General features: G+C 36.5%; 1 pseudogene; it reads left to right on the top strand.

The window, feature by feature from the left end:
* The first annotated feature begins 1,030 nt into the window (after positions 1 to 1,030).
* LOC149175140 (pectinesterase 2-like) overlaps positions 1,031 to 21,787 on the top strand; it is a 45,825-nt pseudogene continuing 25,068 nt past the window's right edge.

The raw sequence follows: 21,787 nt of genomic DNA, 5'->3' as shown, positions 1-21,787 counted from the left end.
AATTTCGTTAAACGTAATTCTCACTATCACTTTTATGGTAGAGAATATTGTTTTTTGTATTTTGATTAAGTAATCTTGTTAAAATGCTTCCACGTCATAATTCTCATTAGCACAAAGTTCTCATGGGGGTCTATCATTTCTTTTTCAATGTTTTGCATTGTAGGCTTCGAGAAAAGACAAAAGATAAATGATAGGAAATATATATTTTCCTTCTTGTCCCTTTGTATATTTTATTATATAATGCATGTCTTTTAACACATATTCATTAACCATTAATTTAGTTATATATTTATTTGTATTTCTTTTAATTATACTATTTCGCTCCTCTGCATACTTGTTACTAAAGTTTCAATAGAAGTATAGACAAGTAAATAACTTTAAGTCTTGCTCTTGAAATACAATGGTGATGATATATGGCTCACTATGCGTTGGGAGAGAGGGAGAGTGGAAATGGGAGGTCCCCTTCATGTAAAGGGCCAAACATATTTGCGTACTGTAGTAAGCATGAGTAGTGAGCATGAGTGACAATTATGATAGATTCTAACTTACTCAATGATTCATGCAAACAAAGTTTTGGTTGCCCCAATGTCAAGATACATTTTATGGCAAGGTAGGATCAAATACTAACATGTGAGTCAGTATCAATCGGTAGTGAGCACCAATTCCGCATATTTTGACTTTTTGATTATGGTTCCCGCATGTTTTGGTGGTCAACATGTTATTATAAAAGTGTTTGGTGAATAAAATGTCAGGCTAATGTCGCATTAGAGAGTTCTTTAGGGAATGAGAGAATTCAAAGTAGGTTGGCGGCTACTTATACAGATACCCTTACTCTGCATTTTCAAGTCTGGTTTTGGCAAATGTGTTAGGCATGAAATTTCTATTGGCGATGCCGTGTTAAAACGTCAAATTGATGAGTGTACGATATCAATGAAAGTAGAATTGGTAGACTGCGCCATCCATATTTGTTTGAGGTAAAAGAAGACAACTGGATGAGGTGGAAGATAATCCATCCACTTGCGTCTGGCGCATGGAGGGACCTGTGTGGAGGCCATGGATATGGTCACAATCTTCTGCGTTGTCAGAAAATATTCTGACGCGTGGACGGGCATGTGTGGAGGCCATGGATGTGGCGATGGAAGACGCCCAAGGCAGTGCAAGATATGTGCCGCCTCAGTTGATGTGGCATCGGTAATCGATCCGTGCAGTGATCCGGAGTTGGTGAAAAGCATATAGGTTATTTGTTCCAACATCACCTCTTGCATATATATATATATGTGTGTGTGTGTGTGTTTTGTGAGAGAGAGTGAGACAACAGTTTGTTGATACATTACATTGCAATTAAAAGAAAATTAATTCATTCTGCAATGGCTTTTAGATTTAGGTTTAAGGCTTTGGTTTTCTTTATCATATGTCTCGTGTTTGTCCAGATTGAATGCGATGAACTGCCTCATCGCGGTTCTCTTAAATCTACTAGCGACGTGACATTGGATCCAAAATTCTGTGTTTCGACAATGTCGAGCCTGTTTACTGGATCACTGCAAGCAAATTCCATAGATCTCGGTAGGATGGCTCTCAAGCTAGGCATTACTGAAGGACAAAAAGTGTTACAAATATTTTCTCGTCTGCCACGATTGGCATTCAAAGGCAAGCAACTCGATGCTATTGAAGATTGCATGCAGTTGTATGATCTAACGTTGGACGACCTGAGCAATTCCTTGTCGAATGTTACTCCTAATTCTTTGAAATGGAGGCAGGTAGTTGACATTCAGAATTGGCTTAGTGTAGCTCTTACTAATCAAGCTACCTGCCCCCAAAGTCTTGAGGAGGCTAGTGGAAGCTTGCAAAATATTTTGACTAAGTGGGTGCTTATTATGTTGCGAGTTGTGAGCAATGCTTTGGCTCTTGTCAAAAACATTTCTGTCGTTGGTAAAGATTCCAAGATTCCTCCTGCGCACAACCGACACCTGTTATCCAATCCAAAGAGTCATGATCAAGTTGATGTAGTCGATGATGATGAATTTCTTTCACATTATGGAGTCGTTAATGATGGATTCCCTTCATGCTTGTCTGCTTCAGACCGAAGGAGCCTTCTTCAAACCTCTGAAGAAGATGACGGTGCTTTAGACGAGAATGTTGTCACCATGGCTCAGGATGGCAGTGGTAATTATACCACAATTACTGACACACTCAATGCTGCTCCAAACAAAAGTTAAGATAGATATGTGATACATGTTACAGAGGGAGTCTACCAAGAATACATTGAGGTGCCCAAATGCAAAACAAATATTATGTTGGTGGGAGATGGTGTTGAAATGATAATTTCAACTGCAACAAAAATTAAACAGCGATAACAAACTCTTTTTCTCTTCCTTTGCGATGTGATCTTATCGCATATCGCAAATCGCTGCATGCCCTATTGTTTTTTTGTTATGACCTATGTTTTCTGCGATTGCGATCTTGTGATGCGATCGCAGATCGCATATCGCAACTTTCGCCCATTGAGCGTTAAGCCCTCCGCTTTTGTATCCACCGATTGCGATACTGCAATACAATATCATCGCACATCGCACATCGGCGCTTCTCACCTCACCTCATCCCCTGATAACGTTTTCTTTTGCGATGCAATCCCGCCGTTCATCTGTAGATCCGACGACTGAGATTTGTTCTCGCTTGTGTTCGCCACCGCCATGCCTCATTTATGTTTTAACCTATTTTTGTGTTCCCGAAGAAGAAAGAAGGCTTTGCGCCATAACTGCTCTCCAACAACATTAAAGAAGAATGATCGAGAACAAGAGGGACGAGCCTCGAGCAGCCAAAAGCATTGAAAGGTTATGGGTTTCATTTACTTTTTACTGCGTCTACCCCAGAAGGACAACAGAGCACCAGAAAATTTTGATTTGTATCAGAGGACCATGTTAGATTGTAAATGTGGTTGGTGGTCCATTATGACACCTCCACGCATAACCTAGCAGAGATATTTTTTTAATAGATCATATATATACCTAGAACAACAATGTAACAAGAGGTTAGGAAGTTAGTGGTGAGTTGATGAGAGTTAGAGCACAACAGTGCAGAACGCAGCAGCATAAAGAAACGTTTTACACAGTAGTGTTGTTGTAATCCCTCTGATAGAGGAAGACAAAACCTTTTGTAACAATAGCCTTTTAATGAATACAGAGTTTTTCTGTGTGTTGTTGAAAACTTTGTTCTCCAGCAAACAATTTTTTTTAGTTTCTGTTGTGTTAAGATCTTGTGTTCAAAACAGAGCATTGTTCTCTGTTCAGTCATTTTGTTTTGGAATTTACCAGAAAATTCCCAACATTGGTATCGAAGCTTGTCCAGGCTCTTTGAAGGTGTCAAAGAAGCTGAAGGAAGGATTTTTTGCTACAGCAGCTTCTCCAGCAGAGTGAAGACTCAGTAAAAAATCCAAGGTATTCCTCAAGCCAGTTATTTAAATACTTGATTGTATTTGAAGCCTAGCTTAGAGTGCAAGAATGGCTAGCTCCAGCACCAGCACCAGCAATAGCATGGGTATGCAGCTCCCACTATTTGATGGAAAAAATTATGACTATTGGGCAATAACAATGAAAGCCTTGTTTGCTTCCCAAGATTTATGGGAAATAGTAGAAGATGGTTTTAAAGAACCAACAAATGAAAATGAGTTCAATAGTCTAACTCAGGTAGAGAAGGATCTGTTGAAGAGCTACAAGAAGAAGGATTCAAAAGCCCTCTTCTTCTTGTATCAAGCAGTGCATGGAAGCGTGTTTCCGAGGTTAGCAGCAGTTAAGACATCCAAAGAAGCATGGCAAACTCTCAAGACAGCCTATCAAGGCATGGAGAAAGTGAAGACAACAAAACTACAGTTGCTAAGGAGAGATTTTGAGGATCTATGCATGAAGGAGTCTGATAATATTGACTCATTCTTCACACATGTGATTGCCCTGGTCACACAGATAAGGACTCATGGAGAAGTTCTTGAAGAAAGGAGGATTGTGGAGAAACCATTGAGGATCCTACCCTCAAAGTTCGATGTGATTGTCACCACCATAGAAGAGACAAACGATCTCACAAACTTTTCAGTTGATGAACTACATGCATCACTGATAACACATGAGCAGAGGTTGAGTAGAAATGAAAACTCATCTCTAGAACAAACCTTCAAGACCCAGATGTCCTTTGGAAGAGAAAGAGGTCAAGGCAGAGGAAACAAGAGAGGAAGAGGCAGAAGCCAAAACAGAGGTGGAAGAAACAGCCCAACAAATGCTCAAGAAAGGGGCAGCAATCCAAATCCGAACCAAGGCCATGGCAGCAGCCAACAAAGTGGACAACATCATGCTCAAGGACAAAGGTATGAAAAATCCAATGTCCAATGTTATTATTGTAACAAATATGGGCATTATGCAAATGAATGTAGGAAGAAGCAACATGATATGAACAATAGATCTAGTGCAAATATCACTAGAGAAAATATCAGCCAAGATAATGTGTTGTTAGCTTGTAATATGGCTGAAACAAACAGTGAAGATATATGGTTTCTAGATTCCGGTTGTAGTAACCATATGACAGGAAACATAGCCCTATTTTCTGCTTTAGATCAGAGTGTGAAATCACAAGTCACACTTGGGACTGATAGTAAAATTTTTGTTATGGGAAAAGGAGAAGTAAAAATATTTACAAAGAAAGGTGAAAAGAAAACCATAGGAGATGTCTATTATGTTCTTGGAATGAAGTGTAACCTCTTAAGTATTGGACAACTTGTTCAAAAGGGTTACAATGTTTTCTTTGAGAATGATGTATGCACCATCATGGATAGACCACCCAGCAAACGTAGTATTGCTGAAGTAAAAATGACGAGGAACAGAATGTTCCCTCTCAGAAGAAGGGCAGATTTGAAAAATAAAGAAGTAATTGCAGCAGTTACCCAAGAGGCTTTCCAAAGCATACCAAAGGATGAAAATTGGTTGTGGCATTTGATATTTGGGCATCTCAACTTTGGACGTCTTAGCTTGTTGAGCAGAAAAGGAATGGTAAGAGGATTACCATTGATAGAGAAACCAGACAACCTTTGTGAAGGTTGTATCTTGGGGAAACAACATAGAGAAAGTTTTCCATTTGGGAAAAGCATAAGGGCAAAAGCACCCTTAGAGATTGTCCACTCAGACTTATGTGGACCAATGAAAACACCATCACTAGCAGGTAGCCAATATTTTCTAATATTCATTGATGATTTTACCAGAAAAACTTGGGTCTATTTCCTTAAGAACAAAAGTGAAGTGTTTGAAAAATTTCGAAATTTCAAAGCACTTGTAGAAAATCAAAGCGGGCTGCATATCAAAGTTCTAAGAACTGACAGAGGAGGTGAGTATATCTCCAAGTAATTCCTACGGTTTTGTAGAGAAAATGGAATTCACAAGCAATTTACAGCTAGGTACACCCCGCAGCAAAATGGAGTAGCTGAAAGAAAGAATAGGACAATCATGGACATGGCGAGGAGCATGTTAAAGGCAAAGCATTTGCCAAATGATTATTGGGCTGAAGCTGTACACTGTGCAGTATATATTTTGAATAGATGCCCAACAAAAGCAGTCATGAACAGAGTGCCGAAAGAAGCATGGAGTGGGAGAAAGCAAGGAGTCACCCACATGAAAGTTTTTGGATGTGTGGCTTATGCACACATTCCAGATCAGCTAAGGAAGAAGTTGGACAGCAAAGGGGAGAAATGTATTTTCATTGGATACAGTGAGGAATCCAAAGCTTACAGGTTGTATATCCCATCTACCAAGAAGTTTTTTGTGAGCAGAGATGTTCAATTCATTGAGGAGGAAGCTTGGGATGGAAGCATAGAGAAAACAATGAATGTTAAAAACTGTTTGTCTCATGATGAAAATGATGAGGAGATGGCTGAAATACATCCCCAAATAGCAGCGCCAACACAAGGACAGCAAGGGACACCCTTGAGGAGAAATGAATGTGCTTCTCCAAGCACACCACAAGGAGGAAATTCAAGTGCTTCTTCAAGCACTTGTACACCAAATGAAAGAGGTAAGAAATTCAGAAATTTAAGTGATATTTATGATGAAGGTATGAATTCTTTGTTTGCTTTATATTGTCATGTTGATGACCCTATTCATTTCGAAGATGCAATTAAGGATAAGAAATGGATAGAAGCTATGGATGAGGAGATCAATGCCATAGAAAGAAACAAGACATGGGATTTAGTTGAACTACCAAAGGCAAAAGAAGTCATTGGAGTTAAATGGGTCTACAAGACCAAGAGCAATGTTGAAGGCAAAATAGAAAGACACAAGGCAAGACTGGTTGTCAAAGGATATAAGCAGCAGTATGGGAGAGATTATGAGGAGACTTTCGCACTGGTTGCTAGAATGGAAACAGTGAGAGCAATGCTGTCCATAGCAGCACAAAACAAGTGGAAAGTTTACCAAATGGACATGAAGTCAGCATTCCTAAATGGAGTATTAATGGAAGAGGTTTACATTGAGCAACCTCTAGGCTATGTAAGAAAAGGTCAAGAGCACAAAGTGTGCAGATTGAAGAAAGATCTTTATGGGCTAAAGCAAGCACCAAGAGCATGGTACAGTAGGATAGATTCCTATCTACTGGAAAATGGATTTGAAAAATGTGAGGGAGAACCCACTCTCTACATCAAAGAAAAGGATGGTAAAATTCTAATTGTTGTGTTATATGTTGATGATGTTATCTTCACAGGTAATGATGAATATCTCATTGAAAGTTTCAAAGCAGTCATGAAAGTGGAATTTAAAATGACTGACATGGGTTTGCTGAGATACTTCTTAGGAATAGAAGTAGATCAAAATGAAAATGGAATTTTTATTTCACAAGAAAAATATGTTAATGAAGTATTGGAAAGATTCAACATGTAGGACAGTAAGGCAGCAATCACTCCCACAGTGACGGGATTAAAACTCAGCAAAGAGGACAGCAGCAAGGATTTTGATCCTAGTTTGTACAAGAGCATAGTTGGCAGCCTAATGTATTTGACTGCAACTAGGCCAGATATTATGCATGCTGTTAGTTTAATTTCCAGATTCATGGAGAGGCCAAAAGAAACACATTGGCAGGCAGCAAAAAGAATTCTGAGGTATGTTAAAGGTACTATAAGATTTGGCATTTTATATACTACTTCAGAATGTTCAGATTTAGTTGGATACACTGATAGTGATTGGGCTGGAAGTGTAGATGATCAGAAAAGCACATCCGGTTATGTTTTTCACATGGGTTCAGGAGCCATTTCATGGGCTTCTAAAAAACAGCCTATTGTAGCGTTGTCTACAGCAGAGGCAGAATATGTGGCAGCTACAGTAGCAGCATGTCAAGCAGTTTGGATGAGAAGGATGCTAAGGAGCTTATACCAAGAGCAAACAAATGCAACTGTGATTTTTTGTGACAATAGCTCCGCTATTGCATTATCCAAGAATGTTGTGTTTCATAAGAGAACGAAACACATTGACACAAGGTTTCACTACATCAGGGAATTGGTAAACAATGGAGAAATCATTTTAAAACATTGCAGAACTCAAGAACAGGTTGCAAACATTCTGACAAAGCCACTGGAACATAAAAGTTTTGAGTATTTGAGGAAATGTCTGTGCATGACTGATAACCCAGCAGTTGAAATTAAAGGGGAGTGTTGAAATGATAATTTCAACTACAGCAAAAATTAAATAGCGACAACAAACTGTTTTTCTCTTCCTTTGCGATGCGATCTTATCGCATATCGCAAATCGCTGCATGCCCTGTTGCTTTTTTGTTACGACCTTTTTTTTGCGATTGTGATCTTGCGATGCGATCGCAGATCGCATATCGCAACTTTCACCCATTGAGCATTAAGCCCTCCGCTTTTGTATCCGCTAATTGCGATACTGCGATACGATATCATTGCACATCGCACATCGCCGCTTCTCACCTCACCTCATCCCTCGATAATGTTTTCTTTTGTGATGCGATCCTGCCATTCATCTGTAGATCTGACGACTGAGATTTGTTCTTGCTTGTGTTCACCACCGCCATGCCTCATTTATGTTTTAACCTATTTTTGTGTTCCTGAAGAAGAAAGAAGGCTTTGCGCCATAACTGCTCTCCAACAACATTAAAGAAGAATGGCCGAGAACAAGAGGGACGAGCCTCGAGCAGCCAAAAGCATTGAAAGGTTATGGGTTTCATTTACTTTTTACTGCGTCTACCCCAGAAGGACCGCAGAGCACCAGAAAATGTCGATTTGTATCAGAGAACCATGTTAGATTGTAAATGTGGTTGGTGGTCCATTATGACACCTCCACGCATAACCTAGCAGAGATATTTTTTTAATAGATCATATATATACCTAGAACAACAATGTAACAAGAGGTTAGGAAGTTAGTGGTGAGTTTATGAGAGTAAGAGCACAGCGGTGCAAAACGCAGCAACGTAAAGAAAAGTTTTACACAGTAGTGTTGTTGTAATCCCTCTGATAGAGGAAGACAAAACCTTTTGTAACAACAGTCTTTTAATGAATACAAAGTTTTCTGTGTGTTGTTGAAAACTTTGTTCTCCAGCAAAACAATTTTTTTTAGTTTCCGCTGTGTTAAGATCCTGTGTTCAAAACAGAGCATTGTTCTCTGTTCAGTCATTTTGTTTTGGAATTTACCAGAAAATTCCCAACAGATGGCATAAAATCCACTATGATCATTGAAATAGGAGCGTTGTGGATGGATGGACAACATTTTGCTCTGCAACAGTCGATAAGTTGTTTTGCTCGTTTTTCTCATTATGTTTTTAGTTCTTCCTTTGTCGCGATCAAGACCTTGTGTGAGGTTGAGGTATTGCTAATTTTGACAAATATGTTATCTATATACTTCATGAATCCAATAGATCCTTGCTTACATTTGCTCTTTTTTTCTTCTGACTATTTTTTATTAGTCACTCTGACATACTTATGTTATAAGGCAGATTCCCAAAATAATTCAGAATCTGACTGTCTAGAGAGGTCAATTGTGGATTGTAGATTCTGGGATATTCTTAGAATCTGATAGTCTGGAAAGGTCAATTGAATCTGGAAAGGTCAAACAATATTCCAGAATATTTTCAGAGATCATAATTTCCTAAAAATTGTCTAAACACTTAAAGCTAGATAAGTTGGGTATTTATATGTAGATTGCAAATTCGATGAATATCCCAGAATTTAATGATCACACTAGGGGTCAAACAATTAACCTATCGTAATCTTCAAATTCTCAAATTCTAAAATATTCCCATAATCTGTTCAAAGTTAAGAATTTTTGAATTTGTGTATCATGGAACTTATGAACATTCTTAGTCTAGCTTCGTAAGGTTCTTCTCTATTTATTACAACTTCGCTGTCTTCATCGGTTACTATACAGTCCCTTTGGCTAGAATTTTTCTTTTAGGGTCACACTGATTCGTGAAATATTTGTGATCGCAGTTGTCGTGGGGCAAGGCTTTAATGCTCGGGATATCACGTTCGAGAACACTGCGGGACCAGAGAAGCATCAGGCTGCCGCCCTCCGAGTTGGGTTGGATCTATTAACATTCTACCGCTATAGCTTTAAAGGCTACCAAGATACTCTCTACGGACATTCTCTTCGACAATTCTATAGGGAATGCGACATTTATGGCACAATTGATTTATCTTCGGCAATGCTGCAGCTGTGTTTCAAAACTTCAATCTATTGGCTAGAAAACCGATGGATAATCAAAAGAATTGTTTTATGGCTCAAGGAAGAGATGATCCAAATCAAAACACTAGAATCTCTATTCAAAACTGAAACATCTCTGCTGCGCTTGATCTAGCTCAGGTGAATAGCTCTTTCTAAACATTCTTTGGAAGGCCATGGAGAAACTACTCTCGTAGGGTTTATATTGAATCATATATAGATGATGTCATCGATCCTGCTGGTTGGCTACAATGGTCGGGGCACATTGCTTTGACGACGCTCTATTACGACAAATATATAAATTCGGGACTTGGCACAGGAACTACAGAGCGAGTTCAATGGCATGGATATCACACCATGAATATTTCTGATGCTCAAAAGTTCACGGTGGCTAATTTCATTTCTAGTGATGCATGGATAGAAGACATGCCCTTCGATGAAGCCTTAGATTAACAAGAATGACAATATCTTGTTGTATTCATCACTATTGTATTCGTCACTAAGAGCTACTTGGCAGCATTCAAGCGGAATTCAGCAACAACAAGACGAGCATTCGAATTATCTCCGTCCATTGTTTCTTAATTTCAAGTGTAGCATTCTTTATCAGTTCAACTGTAGAATTATTTATTTCGAGTGTTATGCAACTGTAAATAATCTACGTTAAAGCCTTTGATTCAAGTCTATTCATACAGGCTCTCTTGGCCGAAACCTCAGCCTAATTCCATGATCGTCGTGCTGCACTCGATACAAATTTGTTGAAAATAAGTTTCTTGTGGTAATGTTATCTTTTGGATTTATAATATCATTTTTTGGCTCTATTAATCTAAGAGTTCATATTCCTAGGGTATAATATTATTCATAAGGTTTATAATATTAATCTTAAGGTTTATTTGTCCATTAGGTTTATAATATTAATCCTAGGGTTTATAATATTAATAAAAGGGTTTATAGCATTAATCATAGGGTTTAATCCTTGGATTTATTAATCTATTTGGTTTATAATATTAATCCTAAGGTATATCAAATTAATGTTAGAATTTAATGTTTATTTTAGGTATTATAATATTTATCGTACGGTTTATATCCCTTGGGTTTATAGTATTGATCCCTTGGGTTTGTGGAAAATACTATCTCAATATGAAAATCAACCATTGTCAATCATGTTCAATCATACTCAACCATGGTCCAACGTCACATTGTGACAATGATTGTTTCAATATTAAAATCAACAATGATTAATCATGGTCAACCGTAGCCATTTTTGGTGAGTCATGGTCAATCATTAGGGTTTAATGTTAATTTTGGAGTTTATAATATTTTTCTTAGGGTTTAAATCCTTTGGGTTTATAGCATAAATCCCTTGGGTTTGTGACAAAGATGATATCAATATGAAAATCAACCATCATCAACCATGGTCAATCAAGGTCAACCATGGTCAATTATGGTCATTCATGGTCCAACATGACATTGTGACATATATTGTCTATATGAAAATAAACCATGGTCAACCATGGTCATCAATTCTCAACCATGGCCAATCATGATGAACCATGGTCAATCATGAGGAACCATGATTGACCATGGTCAGCCATGGTCGATCATGGTCAACCATGGTCTAACATCTCATTGTGACAAAGATTGTCTTGATATGAAAATCAACCATGGTTAGTCATGGTCAACCATGCACAACCATGGTCCAACTTCACATTGTGACAAATATTTTCTCAATATGAAAATCAACCATGGTCAATAATCATGATCGCATTGTGACAAAGATTGTCTCTTGGTCCAATGTCGCATTGTGACAACGATGGTCATCCATGGTCTCACATCACATTGTGGAAAATATTGTCTCAATATGAAAATCAACCATGGTTAACCATGGTCGACCATGCTCCAACGTCAAATTGTAAGAAAGATCGTCTAAATATGAAAATCAATCATGGTCCACCATGGTGAATCATGGTCAACCATGGTCAATAACCATTGTCACATTGTGAGAAATATTTTCTCAAGGTCTAATTTTGCATTGTGACAACCATGGTTAACAATGGGCCACCGTCACATTGTGACAAATATTGTCTCAATAGGTTTATAATATTTATCTTAGGGTTTACGTAACTTGGGTTTATAATATTAATCCCTTCAATTTAATATTATTTCCTTGGCTTTTTAGTATAAATCCCTTGGGGTTATAATATAAATTCCTTGGGTTTATTAACTTAAGGGTTCATATTCCTAGGGTATAATATTATTTATAAGGTTTAAAATATTAATCATAATAATGATCCTTGGGTTTATAATAATGATCCTAAGGTTTCTAATAATGATCCTAGGGTTTCTAATATTGATCATAGGTTTTTATTCCTAGTGTTTAATTTTAAGCCCATTGTTTATAATATTAATCTTCAGGTTTAATATTAGAACCTTAAGTTTAAAATACCTTAGGTATTTAATAATAATCCCTTGGGTTTATGAACCTTAGAGGGTTTATATTCGTATGGTTTAATATTAATGGTGGGGTTCATATGTTTTAATACTAATTGTGAGGTTTAATATTCATATGGTTTAAGATTGTCTCTTGGTCCAACGTCACATTGTGACAACAATGGATGTCCATGGTTTGACATCACATTGTGACAAATATTGCCTCAATATGAAAATCAACCATGGTAAACCATGGTCTAACATTGCATTGTGTGAGAGATTGTTTAAATATGAAAATCAATCATGGTCAACCATGGTCAATAATCACGGTCACATTATATGAAAGATTGTCTCAAGGTATATTGTCACATTGTGACCGCCATCGTCCACCGTCACATTATGACAAAGATTGTCTCAATATGAAAATCAACCATGCTCAACCATGGTCCAACGTCTCATTGTGAAAAAGATTATCTTGATATGAAAATCTATCATGGTCAACCATGGTCAACCATGGTCCAACGTCACCTTGTGACAAAGATTGTCTCAAAATGAAAATGGGCCATGCTCAGCCATGTTTCTTTTAGGGTTTATAATATTTATCTCTGAGTTTAGAGGTTCCATGCAGGAGCAAGGAACTACTTAAATCCCATGATTAATATGAGGGAATTTGATGGTAAAGATCCTATGGCATGGATATTCTAGATGGAACAATTATTTGATCCACAAGAGGTGACAACTTTACAAAAAATAACTATTGTAGCCTTGTATTTGGAACCTAATCAATTTGTTTCATACCAATGGATTTTTATATAAAAAAATGTCTCGGTCTCTCATGATCCATTTTTATGGATGAACTAAGAGAAGATTATGTGGATATTAAGTACAACACATTATTTAGTACATGATAAATCCTTCACAAAAATCTAATTACAAGGAACATTCAACAAGTAAAAAAGCTTATTCTTAGCGTCAATGATATTCTAAAGGATAATTGGTTAGATCTCTTTTGGGCACATTAGTGGAGAACATACAGCATGAGGTGCATGTCTTCAAGCCTACATTCCTACAACATAGTTTTAGTATGGAAAGGAAAGAAAAAATTAAAAGTATGTCTAGTATAAGGCCTCGGGGATTCATTCAATGAACCTATAACATATCACATGCACTCATGGAATACTAAAAAATACCTTTAGTTTGACTACATATTGGAAAATACCTCTAAAAATCAAATTATTTAACCCCCTACCAATACGAACCCAATACACCTTCCTGATTAAAAAAAGCCCTACTTTCTCTTGAGTGTGCTACATGAAGGAATTTGGAAGGCTAGATATGCATTCCCTAGTTCTGTGACCAAATTTATTGCATATGAAACACTCGATCTCATTCATTAGGGGAGCAAAATAATTATTTCCATTTGCATGCAAAATATTTGGACGTTGAGCAACTCTTGGCGTATCAACATATCTTCTAGGAAACATCTTCAACCTACAATTTATTACTTTGTATCCAAAAATATTACATGAAAAACAATAACCATAAAATAATGTAGGATAACAGACCTTTTGTTGCCATGATGGAGGAGTGAAATTTTAGGATCTTGCTTTCTTCACTTGTTGATTTTATGATTTGACTTCAGCTTCATTGTTTTGCTCATTCTTGCTAGTTTCAACAATTTTTATTTGATTTTCTTTTCCTTTCAAATCATATGCATAACTGGTACTTGGTTGATCTTTAACATTTTGTAGAGGAGGCTTAAACCCCAAACCAATTTTGTCATCCAGTGACCTTTCCATGTTGAGGATATTTTGTAAGGTTTCATATCCCTTGACAAATTTATAATTTAGGCATGCTTTAGTTTTTTCTTTTGATAGATTGGCCCTTAATGCAACAATTTCTTCCTCAAGTTTGTGACAATTCTCTTTAGATTATTCTAGCTGATTGGTGAGCACATTATCCTTCATTTTTGCTTCTTCCAATTCTCTCTTTAAACATATTATGTCTTCTTCATGGGTGCATGCAATGGGAGCTCCTCCAATATGTTACTTCAAATATTCATTTTCTTCACCCAACTCAGCTAGATTATTTCATTTAACCATAATTTTTTGCAGCAAATTTTCCTTGAATTTCTTAAGCTCATCCAACTGGGTCTTCAAATAATTATTAACCAAAGAAGGTTTATTCTACTGTAGCTTGCGTATTTCTTCTTTCAGTAGCTTATTTTTGTTTCTAGATTTTCTTATCTCATTAAGTGCATTAATGAGCTCACCTTCATAATCAATATCTCCATCCTTAGAATCTGATTCATCTTTGGACACAAATTCCATAAGAACACATTCAATGTGCTCTTCTTCTTCTTCTAATGAATATTTCTCACTAATTTCATCTGAAGTAGTAGTTTATTCTTTGGAGTAGTAACTACTTCTCTTTTGAGCTTTAACTTTTCGAAATTTCTGAGTTTTATCCTTGCCCTTCATATCCTTCTTCTTTTCCTCCTTTTTGATTTTCGTGTGTGGACATTTTGCATCAAAGTGCACAACTTCTCCACATTTGTAACTCTTGAAAGGAAGCATGCCTTTATATTTTCTGGAACCTCTCTTTAAATTATTGGAACACTTAGAAAAATCTTCATCAGATTCACTACTAGAGTACTCTTCTTCTTCCTTAATTTTATTTGGAAGCTTCTTGATATTTTTGGTAATACCCTTGACCTTCTTAGAGGCCTTGAATGTAGCTTCCCTAGATTCAAATTTCTCTTCTACAATACACATCTCATAAGTGGTAAGAATTCCAAGAAATTGCTCCATAGTGAGAGTACTCAAATCAAATATTTCCTCAATAGAAGAGACCTTGGGGTTGAATATTTCTAGTAAATACCTCAATATCTTTTGAATAATGACTTTGTCTTAAAATTTTGCATCAATGCTCTTGATCAGATATTCACTGTTTCAAATCTTCGAAAATATTCTTCAATAATTTCATATTCTTTCATTTTCAAGCTCTCAACCCAGTTCCTATAGGTTTGGAGTTTCACTTTATTCACCTTCTTATCACCTTCATAGTTATTTTCAAGTTTGTCCCAAACTCCTCTAGCTGATTTGCAATGCATGACTTGTATCAACTCATTGTCACTAAGTGCTGCAATGATGTCATTTATGGCTTTGGCATTGTTTTGAAAATTCTTCTTGTCATCAGTATCTGAAGAAAGAACATGAGGAACACCATATCTAGATACCACAGTAGAGAAGACATCAACACCTAAACTCATGTGATGACCCTACATTATCATCTTCCATAGGTTATAGTTTTCAACATAAAAAATTGGATTCATGTAAATCGAGAGATGTCTTATCCTCTTAACACCATTCTAATTCAAGACTTCATAAATTGTTTCGATAAGTTGTGGAAAGGAATAAAATTACAAGACTAAGTATCTCCTCTTGCACTCTAGGTCACAAAGATGGGTCCAATGATGGATATGAGCTAGATGACTTCAAGGTATTACAGGAATATCCAAAGACAGGCTAAATATTTGAGAATATAGGATGCTTTCCATTTTTCCATAAATTCATAGGTGGTAATGATAAAGTCATGTTAGAATTCACAATTTCTTTAATGGAATTGGGGCACAAGTTGGTGATTTAAGGTTACAAGTGACAAAATATGTATAGTTGGAGCTACATAATTTTAAAAAATAGGGGGAAAGTTGTTTAATAATGAGAGAATAAAGGAATACTATTTGAAATAATTGTTTAAAAACCAAGATCAAGCAATGAGCTATATAAAGGGTATTCTAAGGAAATTGTTGAAGAGGAAATGGTGATTCATAAAGTTCATCTTCCAAAAGAATAACTTGTGAAAGAAGGAATGGCCTTATTTTCTTTTACCATATGAGGTTATTGACGCACTTTTAGGCAAACAAGAAGATCTATTTTCTATTTTATCTGTTGAGTAATCTATAGAAAATTGATAAAGGAATTCAAAGAAACCTTAGGAATCGAAAAATAATTTAATATCATTTTGGCTTAGTAAAAGTCATAATTGAAGATTATTTACATAGAAAAAGTGAAAAATGGGAGGATATTTTTTGTAAGAATTCAATTTAAAAAATTTCTTGTCGAAACATAGTGACAAGATGGGAACCCTAGTTTTAATATATCTGACGTTTCAAAACCAAAAAAACAAAGCAACAATGTGTCAAAAAAGGAAAAGTTAAAAAATTGAGCCAAAAAATGAGAACAATGATTTGAAACCTAAGGAGGAGATAAATGTTTCAAATATTTCAAAAACTATAAGTCAAAAAGGAAAAGGCCAAGGATTTGAAATCAATAGTAGAAGAAGAAAATAAGTGTTTTAAACCCCATCCTATAAACAAAGAAGTAATTAAAACCAAAAGCAAGAAATACCCCTTTGATGCCATTCCTTCTATTAAATGAAGTGAAACAAGAAGCTTTTTGAGAAATAGGGGAAAATAGAGGAATGATGAAATATATGTCTAAGATAACTAGGGTAATGATATTGAAGGTTTTTCGAAGTAATGGAGCATAAAGGCATAAAAGGGTGATAAATTTATGAAAATCTTAGTGAATAAATTCACGACAAATTCTACTTCAAACACTTCATGAGGATTTGATAAATATATGACAATAGATATTGTGTTATGAAACCATCTCACAAAAAGATAGAAAAGATATATCAATGCCTTAGGAATAAGCATCTTCGAGGGGGCAACCTCCTTTACATTACACAAATAAACAATTCTTGGATTATTCAAATGAAAAAACCTCCTTTCTATATATACGAGTCTACAGGGTCACAATATTACCAAGTTGACCTAACAATAATAATATAAAGGCACAATAATAACAATATGGGGACAATAGGGGCACAATAATAACAATAAGGGATACAACGACAATAGTAATGGGGGGATCACTACTATTATAGGAACCTAACATGCTCCTCTTCTTTAGAAAAGTGTTGTCCTCAACGCGCGAGTAGTTCTGGATGCTTCTGTATAAAATTCTCATCCTCCCATGTGGAAAATTCAATGGGTAAGTTCTTCCACTTGATGAGATACTCTAAAATTGATCGATTTCATAGCTGTCTAGTTCTTGTTTCTTTGATTGCTTCAGATTCCAATATGATTTTTCCTTCCTCATAAAGTTATGGCAATATTGTATGAAATGGAAGCTTGTCACCTATAACCTTCTTTAAGCATGAAACATGGAAAACTGGGTGCACTTGAGAAGCTGCAGGAAGCTCCAATTTGTGTGCCATAGTACCTATCTTTTGCAACACCTTGTATAGACCATAATACTTTGGTGATAATTTGTTATCCTTCTTAGCTTGCCTGAGGGACATTTGTTTATATGTTTGTAGCCATAGGAATACCCAATCACCTACCTCAAAACTTATTTCGCTACGATGTTGATCTGCCTGTTGTTTCATTCTATTCTGTGCCAAGGTGAGGTTATCCTTTAAGAGTTGGAGAACTTCTTGCTGATGCTCGATGTGATCTTCCACTACTTGAACCTTGAATTTTCTCTTAAATATGATGTGATGGATGGTGGATGATATCCATAAAGTGCCATAAATGGGGTTATTTTTGTTGCAATATGGAAGGAAGTGTTATACCACCATTCAGCCAGAGGCAACCATTTGACCCATTGTGTCTATTTATTAGATACAAAGAAATGAAGATATCCTTCCAAACATTTGTTTACTATCTCAGTTTGCCCATTAGATTGAGGATGATAAGATGAACTATGAGCTAACTGAGTACAAAGATAAGAAAATAATTCTGTCCAGAAATTTCCAGTGAAAATGGGATCTCTGTCACTTACAATAATCTTGGGATTTCCATGTAGCTTTTGAATTGTTTCCATAAATGAAGTAGAAACTGTACTCGCTTTAAATGGATGAGATAATGCACAAAGTTGTGCATACTTGGTAAGTCTGTCCACTACCACCATGATAACACTCTTTCCTTTGGACTTGGGTAAACCTATGATAAAATCCATTGAAACCTCCTCCCAAAGTTGGCTTGGAATGGATAAAGGTTGTAGTAGTCCTCGAGTCTTAATTGTTTCAACTTTATTTTGTTGGCAAACCAAACATTCTGCCATAAACTTTTGAAAATCTGATTTAAGGCCATCCCAAAAAAATTCCTTCTTAACCCTGTGGTACGTTTTTAGAAATCCTGAGTGCCCTCCTAAGGGAGAGGTGTGTAATTCCCTAAGAATCTTTTGTTTGAGTTGGGAATTCTTACATAGGTATAACCGATCCTTGTACCATAACGAATCATTTTTCCAGATAAATGTATCAGATGTACTAGGATCTTGTTATATCTTTTGAATGAGTGCCCACACTTCCTCGTCATTCTTCCATTCATCCCTTGCTTCGTTTATCCAATTTGGTTGGATAATAGAAATGGCTCAAAGAAATGCTTCCACATCCTCATCCTTTCTTGAGAGTGCATCTGCCACAACATTTTACTTCCCTTTTTGTAAATGATTTCAAAGTCATAACCCAACATCTTTGTGACCCATTTTTGTTGCTCTTCTGAAGATAATATTTGCTCTAAAAAGTATTTAAGACTATCATGATCTGTTTTTACCTTGAAGTGTCTTCCCATTAGGTAGGATCGCCATTTCTTAAGTGCATGTAGTATTGCCAACATTTCCTTCTCATAAATAGCTTTGTGTAAATACTTTCCTTTGATTGGACGACTTTCGAAAGCAATGGGTCTTTCTTCTTGCATTAAAACAGCACCAATTCCATTTCCTAAGGCATCACTTTCAACAATAAAGGTTTTTGTGAAGTCCGGTGTAGCTAAGATGTTCAAAGGCCTTCATTGCTTCTGGAGTCCATGAAAATGCATCTTTCTTCAATAATGTTGTTAGAGGTGCTGATATTCTCCCATAATTCTTAACAAACTTGCGATAATACCCTGTCAACTCGAGAAATACTCGTAGATGCTTTATGGATGTGGGGATTTTCCATTCATTAATGGTTTTAATTTTGCTAGGGTCTACCTTAACACCTTCGTGAGATACAATATGACCCAGATATTCCACCTCTTGTACTCCAAAGAAACATTTGGAGATTTTTGCATATAATTGTTTCTCCTCCAATAGTTTGAGCACAATGTCAAGATGTTGGACATGATCCTTCCAAGACTTGATGTAGATTAGTATATCATGAAAAAATGGTAACACAAATTTTCTAAGGAAGGGTTTGAAAATGGAATTCATCAAACCTTGAAATGTAGAAGGTGCATTAGTAAGGCCAAAAGGCATGACCAAAAATTCATAATGACCCTCATGAGTTCTAAATGTTGTTTTTGGAATGTCTTCAGTCTTCATTATGCTTTGATGATATCCTGAACGAAGATCCAACTTGGTGAAGTAAATTGATCCATGAAATTCATCCAATAATTCATCAATGACAGGAATGGAAAATTTATCTTTAATAGTGAGCTTGTTGAGCTCCCTATAATCTGGACACATGCACCATGATCCATCCTTCTTGTGAACTAATACTACTGGAGCAGAGAAAGAACTTTGACTAGGTTGAATTATACCAACTTCTAGCATTTCTGCAACCATACGTTCAATTTCACTCTTTTGGACATAGGGATATCTGTAAGGCTTGATGTTTGGAGGAACACTTCTCGGAATTAAATTAATAGCATGATCATGATCATGAATAGGTGGGAAGCCATTGGGAATCTCAAATACCTTGGAATGGTTGTCCAAGACTATTTGGAGATCTGGAGAAATGGATGATTTCGATGTGGGAACCTCTAGTGAACATAATTGTGCAATTATGCCTCGTTGTTCTTTCTTTAGAAGCTTTGTCATTCCGTTAGAGTTGATTATCTTTCTCGGTTTCCCTGCGATACCCCTTAATTCAACTTCCTTTCCTTCTGAAGAGAATTTCATGAGAAGTTCTTGAAAATTAAAAGCTATTGTACCCAAGGATTGTAGCCATTGGACTCCTAGTACAACATCAACCATTGGAATGGAAAGAATTGGGCTATTCAATACATATTCTCCCATGGGTAGCTTTATATTGAGGCACTTTCCTGAGCAATTTGTGGTTCCTCCACTTGCAACCATCACTTGACAGTCTGGTGTTGGATATAGGAAGCAATTTAATTCCTTGGCTATCTTACAATGAATAAAATTATGGGTACTTCCCGAATCAATCAACACTATTACCTTTTTCTTCTTGATATGCTCTACTATCTTAATAGTTTGAGGAGTGGTAATTCCAGCCAATGCATTACAATATATGGTCAGATTCATTTCTTCTTTTTCTGGGGTTTGTTCCTGGTGTATATCCTTTTCTTTTGACATTTCTTGTTCCTTTTCTTCCTCCTCTTCACAATCTATGTAAAATAATTTCTTCTTGGCACACTTATGACCTTTAGTGTATTTTCTATCACAACTGTAACAAAGCCCTTTTGCTCCTTTTTCTTCCAATTGTTGTGGTGTCAAACTTGTAGGTTGTTGATGGCTAGGGGAAGTAACACTTCCATCTTTATGATTGTGAGTGGTAGTGTTAATTTTAGGTATGTTCTATGCTAGAGCAATTTATTTCAATTTCTTTTCACATTAGCAATCACATCAGCATAAAGTAAACTGCAGATAGAACATAAATATAAATCACAGAAGACAAGCCAAGACAAGAGGAGACAAGATGTGGCGCTAGCCAAGGACAAACCCCAATGTGGGGAAACCCTTGATCAATTCTTCTTTTATGCTCTTCAAAGTTCAACAGAGAAAGTGAGAGAGATAGTACATTTACAATAGAAGTCAATCACTTTGACTTTTGATATCGACATGAGATCAGTTGAAGACATATTGCTTCAACTAATTCTATAAGGTGACTTGTTCACCTATTATAGTGCTTCATCTCCTCTATTTGCAGCACATTACCATGTGACACCTTGTTCTACTGTCACATGTGTTGAACCTTGATGACTGAGCTACTCTCATATTCATGTTGTTCATCATGCTGCATCTTCCATGGTCATATTCATCATCAAGCTGCCCATGCTCATGATCTCATTCATCATTATACTACCCATGCTCATATCATCATGCATCATTATGCTACCCATGCTCATATCATCATGCTGCTTATTATGCTTCCCATGATCTTATACATCATGCTGCCTTCCTTCGGAGACAGATGCTCTGGTTGTTTCGGCAGTTCCTGGTAGTTTTGGCTTTTCCGGCAGTTCCGACAGTTCCAACATTTTCGGTTTTTCTGGATTTTCTGGCTTTTCTGGCTTTTATGGTTTTTCCAGTATTTCCAGCTTTTCCGGTGTTTCCGGCTTTTTCGGCAGTTCTGGCATTTTCGGCAATTCTGACAGTTCCAGCTTTTCTGGCTTTTCTAGCTTTTTCAGCTTTCCTGGATTTTCCGATATTTCTGGCTTTTCTGGCGTTTCTAGCTTTTCCAGCAGTTCCAACTTTTCCAGCTTTTCCGACAGTTCTGGCTTTTCTTGCTTTTCCAGATTTTCTGACAGTTCCAACTTTTCAATGACTTCAAGGCCTCTTCTATTTATACTAAAATGTAGAGGTTGAATAGACATGATTGTTGGGTTTTTGAGCCTACATAAGTTGCTAGCTGACTTAACAATTTGTCCATAA

This window comes from Pinus tabuliformis, chromosome 4_1 (genome assembly GCF_031772625.1).
Source record: "Pinus tabuliformis cultivar Carrire ecotype Pingquan chromosome 4_1, CPIR1, whole genome shotgun sequence".
Classification (NCBI taxonomy): Eukaryota; Viridiplantae; Streptophyta; class Pinopsida; order Pinales; family Pinaceae; genus Pinus; species Pinus tabuliformis.
Note: the sequence above shows the minus strand (reverse complement) of the source record. Positions and strands in the feature narration are given on the sequence as shown.